Below are 7,834 nucleotides of genomic sequence, written 5' to 3'. Positions count from 1 at the left end.
GATGTCAGGGGTAGGTTCTTTACCCAGAGAGTGGTGGGGGCATGGAATGCGCTGCCTGTGGGAGTGGCAGAGTCAGAATCATTGGTGACCTTTAAGCGGCAATTGGATAGGTACATGGATGGGTGCTTAAGCTGGGACAAATGTTCAGCACAACATCATGGGCCAAAGGGCCTGTTCTGTGCTGTATTGTTCTATGTCTATCTATGTTCTAGAAGGATGGCTCCACAAAATATTTTCTCTTCCATCTTTGGGTAAGAACTGACAGATCTCTCAATGTATGTATCAACAAGGTAGCTTCTGACCATCCAGGATTTGGATTGTAAACAACATGGTTAATACTGAAAGTTCACACACAGTATTTAGTGTTCAAGTGTATCTTGCACCTGCATCATGTAGGTGTGCGTTTATTGCTGTGCTATTTGAAAGGAATCACATTATACAAAAGTGGAAACCCCTCCTTGAAATAATACTTAATCCACACATAACAAGGGTGGCCAACAGTCATTTTCATCTCAGTTGTGCGCTTACAATTGGCATCATAATGAAGGAAGCAGAGGTCGCATTTAACAAAGTCAGCATAGAGTGTGCCTCTCAGTCTCGGTAACCACCAGATCTTGTTTTCAGTTCTTGTTAGCCCACCCAGTCAAAACTACTTGCCTTGATCTTCTACGCGTTCACACCCAAATCATGCACTTGTCTGTTCAAGTCCACACTTTATCCCTGAGCCCCAAAGTTAGATCGAATCATCATGCCACACACTGTAATACATTGTCCACCCCTCCCCTCACAATCAAGCCAGGGTGGTGTTGAAGATTAATGATCTCCAGCCCCACAGTATCACCTTATTCTCCATTGTTTCCACCCTCTCCACATTACATGTTAAGTTTACCCCGCTTCACAATTGTTTACAACTTTTACAATTGACTGGAGGGTGTTGCCTCCAATCCCCTGAATTGGATTACTCAGTTTCCCACCTGATAAACTCCCTCTTGACCTTTAGTGGATAGATCTCCACGACTGACCTTGATCCACACTCACACCCTCGGACAGACAGACTTGGAAAGACAGCCCCAGACGGACCTGACACTTCACTGATTTTCCTCCCAGCTCCCTGGCTGACTTTTCAAGATTCCCTTGATTGGTTCTGTTGAAACTACAGTGCTACCCACACTGTTGAGATATAGAGCCTTACTCCTGACTTCCTCAAACAGCCAACTAACTGTGCCCAGGCCCATGGCCTGATATTTAAGACTGCCCTTACTATGCCAGGATCCCCTGACTGAAAGGCATTTCCCTTGACTTGGAGGACTACACCCCTTAGAGGTGGCCATTTGGTTAGGTATTTGCTGAATAGGCTGTTGACACATTGGAAGCACCACACGTCAACTGCACAAATTAATTTCTGAAGTGCAGAACCCTTCTACAAATTGATCAGGGATGGGCCAGGTGAGTATACTGAGGCTGGTAAATGTCCAGTGCCAACATCCATGGATGGGGGAAAATAATAAATGCTGAAGGTCACAGCTGGTCAGGCAGCATCTATGGAGAGAGAGCAAGCGAATGGTTCAATTCTAGATGACTCATCAGAGCTGAAGTGAAGTGTTGGAGGGGGCAGCTTTCATGCTACAGTTGGAGGAAGTGGTGGGGTGTAGTGTGCTGGGGAGAAAGGATGTTGGTAGTTCAGATGAAGTGATTGGAATGTGAGAATGGTCAAACAATGGTGTGTCTAACTGCCAGATTGGAAAGAACAGACAGTCCCACTGGGGTGGGGGAGGGGACAACGGGTGGCGGGGAAGGTAAGAGAGAACGTGGTGATAGAGAATGTAAATAAGGTTAAAAGAAAGGGAAGGAATGGGAGTTGCTTCACAATTTAAAAGGTGTTGAACATAAATCCAAAAAGCTGTACAATTACCGAGGCTGAAGAGGAGATGTTGTCCCTCCAGTTTGCATGTGATTCACTGGAACATTGCAGCATGCTCAGGACATGCATGAGGGCATGTGAGCAGGGATGCTGTTTTAAAATGACCAGCTGCAGGAAGTTCAGGGTCACTTGCGCACAGATCAGAGTGGCCTGCAAAGTAATTACCCAGTCTGTGTTTTGTTTCTCCAATGCAGAGTAGGCCACATTGGGTATAGCAAATATAATACACAAGATTGGAGAAGGTACAGGTAAAATGCTGCTTCACCGAGAAAGACTGTTTAGGCTCTTGAATGATGAGCAGGGAGAAGGAGAAGGGGTAGGTGTTGCACCTTCTGCGGTTACATGGGAAAGTGCCATGGGAAGGGGAGGTGGTGTTACTGATCGAAGGATGGATTGGGGTATCCCAGAGGGAATGATCCCTGCGAAATACAGACAGGGGGAGTGAGGGGAAGATTTGTTTAGTGTTGGCATTCTGCTGGAATTGTCAGAAATGGCAGGGGATGATCCTTCAAATGTGGAGGCTGGTGGGATGAAAGGTGAGGACAAGGGGGAACAGATTACGCTGTTGATAGTGATGGGAAGGGGCAAGAGCGGAAGCATGGGAAGTGTCAGAAATATACGATGTGAAAGTCATAAAAGGAGTGGAAATTGGATGCAAAAATGAACACATTTTTCAAAGGTCCTGGTGGGAGCATGAAGTAGCTGAAACTGTGTTTTGCAGCCCGTGGTACTTGTCCTGAGATGTTGGTGACTGCAGTCCAAGATGGAGGGCTGATGGGGTAAGTTAGGAGCAGGAGTCACCCAGAAACTCACTTTGACTTCCATTTCAGGAACTGTCACCATTTAGTTTCTATCCTACTCGTGGAATGATGGAAACTGGTGAATAATGAAGTGAGTTTAATTAATAGTATGTTATTGAATAAAAATAGATATCTCATCGTTAACTCATGAGCTTCTCAACACATCCTACAAGGCGTGATGAGAGAATGGTAGATTTTGCTGTACATGTCATCTTCTTACTACCAAACTCACTATATTATCAAGCTTTCTAATCAATACCCAGGGAATATTCCACCCATTGTTTCACTGTCAAACAAGACAACACAATATTTAGCCACAGTTAATGTGGATCCAACTGCTGCACAATTGAAATCTGACTGATATCAACAACAGCAAAACATAGGCTCACACAAATTCTGCATGGAATGAGTTTTTCTAAAGTGATCTAATTTTATTTGTACAGCTTTAGTTAAAATGTGAGCAATGCTGGAAAGGTTGGCATTTGTTGTCCATCTCTCATTGCCCTCCATGTCGGTGATGAGTTACCTTACTGAATTGCTGCAGCCCATGTAGTGTAGATCCACTAACAGTTCTGTTAGGAATGGAGGACTAAGACTTTGACCTCGCGATAATGAAGGAGCAGTCATTCAGTTTCAAGTCAGGATTTCATGTGGCATGAAGTGGTGAATCCAGGCATGTACTAGTATTGTACTTCCAGATGAAGTCATGGATTTTGGAAGGTGCTGTCAAAAGGAGCCTTGGTGAATTGTTGTAATGCTTCTGATATACACTGTTGCTACTGTGTACTGATGGTGAAACAGTCAAATGTTGGAAATTCATGAATAGCGTACCAATCAAGTGGGCTATTTTAACAGAAATAGAGAGAGTGCTAGAGAAGCTCAGCAGGTCTAATAATTGGACTGCTTTGTCCTGAATGATACCAAGCTTTCTGTGTTATTGGATCTGCCTTTATCCATACAAGTGGGGGGTATTCCATCATATTCCTTGCCTGGATTTTGACAGTAATCAACACGCTTCGGGGAGGAGAGTTATTTGCTGCAGAATTCCTGAGGCTCTGATCTGCTTTTGCAGCTGCAGCATTTGTTAGGCTGGTTCAATTCGATTTCAATAGGAATTACAACAAGGTTGGTAGTGGGAGATCCAACAATAATAATGCAATTGAGTTTCACTGGGAGTTAGTTAAGTTCTCTTTAGTTGAAAAGCCAAACTTCTAAATATTGAAGTTAATGGACTTGAAATGTGTAATATTACACTGAACGAAACAAATAGCTTTCTAATCTCCAGTAATGAAAGGAGAAATCAGCAAGTAAGTATGTTCACAATAAATTAAGTTAGTCAGTCAATTAAGGTATGAATAATGAACAAATGTCAAAACTCAGTGTTGATTTTGAAAATGATAATATTTGGAAAACACAAAGAAAATGGCATAGAGTTTGAAGTTGTGATAAACTCAGTATTCATGAGTCGTGATTCCTCTGAAAGTGAGTCATTTACAAGTCTCCGTATACCCCAAGTAAAAATGCAGAAATCCAAAATTTGCTGTCAATGATTCTAGACTTTCTCACAGATTCTCCTGTTCATGTGTTCCCTCACCCCAGAGGGATATCAATAAATCAATGACCTTATAGAATTTGGGCAGCACAGTGGTTAGCACTGCTGCCTCACAGCGCCAGAAACCCGGGTTCAATTCCTGCCTCAGGCGACTGACTGTGTGGAGTTTGCATATTCTCCCAGTGTCTGGATGGGTTTCCTCCAGGTGCTCTGGTTTCCTCCCACAGTCCAAAAATGTGCAGCTTAGGTGAATTGGCCTTGCTAAATTGCCCGTAGTGTTAGGTGAAGGGGTAAATGTAGGGGAATGGGTCTGGGTGGGTTGTGCTTTGGAGGGTCGGTGTGGACTTGTTGGGCCGAAGAGCCTGTTTCCACACTGTAAATAATCTAAATCTAACTTGACTGGGAATGTTATTAGATTTGCTTCAACAATTTTTGGAAAAGTTTCACTTTGTTGAACGAGATATACATTGAGTTTTTAAACTGGCGTACAAAATTAATAATTACTTTAAAAAAAGTCCAGCATTGAAAACATAAAATCTGCAGGATGTCAAATTTCACACGGATAGCTCAGCTTCTACTTTAATCCTGTGTTCATATCCCAAACATTCCATTCAACCAAGAATAAAATAAGTGTAAAACTTCACTTCATGCTTCACTGTCTTTTAGTGTAATTCAAAATGACTGGCTGTTCAGCATGGCTGATGGTATCAGTATTGCTGCATGTCTTAAGATCCCCTTGATTTGACACCAGATTTAAAGTGTGAAAAGAAAATTTGATACCAATGATCAGTGAACCTTTGTAGTTAGTCAAGAGTGTGGTGCTGGAAAAGCACAGCAGGTCAGGCAGCATCAGAGGAGCAGGAGAATCGATGTTTCAGGAATAAGCCCTTCATCAGGATGAAGGGCCTATGCCCGAAATGTTGATTCTCCTGCTCCTCGGATGCTCCTGACCTGCTGTGCTTTTCCAGCACCACACTCTCGACTCAGATCTTCAGCACCTGCAGTCCTCCAACATTTGTAGTTAGCTTTCTTCAAAGTCAGCAGCGAGTACTGTTGCTTCATACCTGACCAGAAAATCTGGGCCTTTGTACTGATTAACAGTGGAATTTTTAGCCAGTGTTTCACAGATCAATTTTATAATGCCATTTTTTTCTTCTGTGGGCATAATCATTTCAATAGTTCAACGATTGGTCAACATTTCTATTTTCATTTAACTGTAACTGGAGATTATTTTGTATTTGACATGTATAGAATTTGTGTATTTATCTTACTGCCAATGATCTCTACCTTTATGTTAATTGCCTCATAATAAATAACAACAGGATTAGAATGTTCAACCCATCAAGCTTACTCCACTACTCAATAGGATCATGGTTGACTCAACATTTCCAACATCCACCCTCCTGTGGTTTTTCCATAATCCTTGATTCCCCAATTGATCATGAACATATCTATTTCAGTCTGAAACATACACAAGCAAAACAAGTATGTTGTTCTAGAAAATGTAGGGGGTGATGGATTCTCAGGGGAATGTAGCATGAACAGCCAAGTTTCTGGTATTGAGACCGGCTCTAAGGTAATGAGAGGTACCTCGGGTTCCAAGAGATCAATTGTGTTAGGGGACTCTCTAGCAGCAAAAAAATCAGAATGGCGTGTTGCCTCCCTGGTGCCAAGACCAAGGATGTCTCAGAGAGGGTGTAGAATGTTCTCACGGGGGAGAGGGGCCAGCAGGACGTTATTGTATACATTGGAACTAATGACATAGAAAGGGAAAAGGTTCGAGATTCTCCCTTCAGAATCTCAGAGATAGGCACAAATTTAAAAAGGAGATCCTCGAGAGTAGTAATATCTGGATTACTCTTGATGCTATGAGCGAGTGAGTGTACGAATAGGACGATAGAGCAGATGAATGCATGGCTGAGGAGTTGGTGTATTGGACAAGGATACACATTTTTGAATCATTGGAATCTTTTGTGGGGTAGAAGTTACCTGTATAACAAGGACGGATTGCACTTGAATTGGAAGGGGACTAATATACTAGCAGGGAGATTGGCTAGAGCTGCTCGGGAGGATTGAAACAAATAAGGTTGGGGTGGGACCCAGGGAGCTAGTGAGGAAAAGAACAATCTAAGACTGGTACAATTGAGAAAAGAAGCAAGTCAAACAAACAGTCAGGGCAGGCAGGGACAAAGTAGAGAACAAGATAGGACTGATAATATTGAAACTAATGCAGTTTAATTTAAGAGGCCTAACAGGGAAGGCAGATGAACTGAGGGCATGGTTAGGAATATGGGACTGGGATATCATAGCAATTACAGAAACATGGCTCAGGGATGGACAGGACTAGCAGCATAATATTCCAGGATACAAATGCTACAGGAAGGACAGAAAGGGAGGAGAGAGGAGGAGGGGGAGTGGCGTTTTTGATAAGGGATAGCATTACAGCTGTACTGAGGAAGGTATTCCCGGAAATACATCCAGATGTGTTATTTGGGTGGAACTGAGAAATAAGAAAGGGATGATCACCTTATTGGGATTGTATTATAGACCCCCCAATAGTCAGAGGGAAATTGAGAAATAAATTTGTAAGGAGATCTCAGTTGTCTGTAAGAATAATAAGGTGATTATGGTAGGGGATTTTAACTTTTCAAATGTAGACTGGGACTGCCACAGTGTTAAGGGTTTAGATGGAGTGTGCACAAGAATATTTTCTCATTCAATGTGGATGTACCTCCGAGAGAAGGTGCAAAACTTGACCAGCTCTTGGGAAATAAGGCAGGGCAGGTGACTGAGGTGTCAATGGGGGAGCACTTTGGGGCCAATGAGAATAATTCTGTTAGTTTTCAAATAGTGATGGAAAAGGATAGACCAGATCTAAAAGTTGACGTTCTAAATTGGAGGAAGGCTAATTTTGACGGTATTAGGCAAGAACTTTAAAAAGCTGACTCGGGGCAGATATTCGCAGGTAAAGGGACAGCTGGAAAATGGGAAGCCTTCAGAAATGAGATAACAATAGTCCAGAGACAGTATTTTCCTATTAGGGATAAAGGAAAGGCTGGTAGGTATAGGGATCTCATGGAATACAGGGAAAGTAGCCATTTAGATACAGAACTGACTCAAAAGGTAGAAGACAGAGGGTGGTGGTGGAGGGTTGTTTTTCAGACTGGAGGCCTGTGGCCAGTGCAGTGCCACAAGGATCAATACTGGGTCCACTACTTTTCATCATTTATATGATGATTTAGATATGAGCATAAGAGGTACAGTTAGTAAGTTTGCAGATGACATCAACATTGGAGGTGTAGCGGACAGCAAAGAAGGTTACCTCAGATTACAACGGGATCTTGATCAGATGGGACAATGGGCTGAGGAGTGGCAGATGGAGTATAATTTAGATAAATGCAAGGTGCTACATTTTGGGAAAGCAAATCTTAGCAGGACTTATGTAATTAATGGTCAGGTCCTCAGGAGTGTTGCTGAACAAAGAGAACTTTAAGTGCAGATTCATAGCTCCCTGAAAGTGGAGTCTCAGGTAGATAGGATAGTGAAGAAGGTGTTTGGTAT

Source organism: Chiloscyllium plagiosum, chromosome 12 (assembly GCF_004010195.1).
Source record: "Chiloscyllium plagiosum isolate BGI_BamShark_2017 chromosome 12, ASM401019v2, whole genome shotgun sequence".
NCBI classification, from domain to species: domain Eukaryota; kingdom Metazoa; phylum Chordata; class Chondrichthyes; order Orectolobiformes; family Hemiscylliidae; genus Chiloscyllium; species Chiloscyllium plagiosum.
This window is presented reverse-complemented; position numbering follows the sequence as displayed.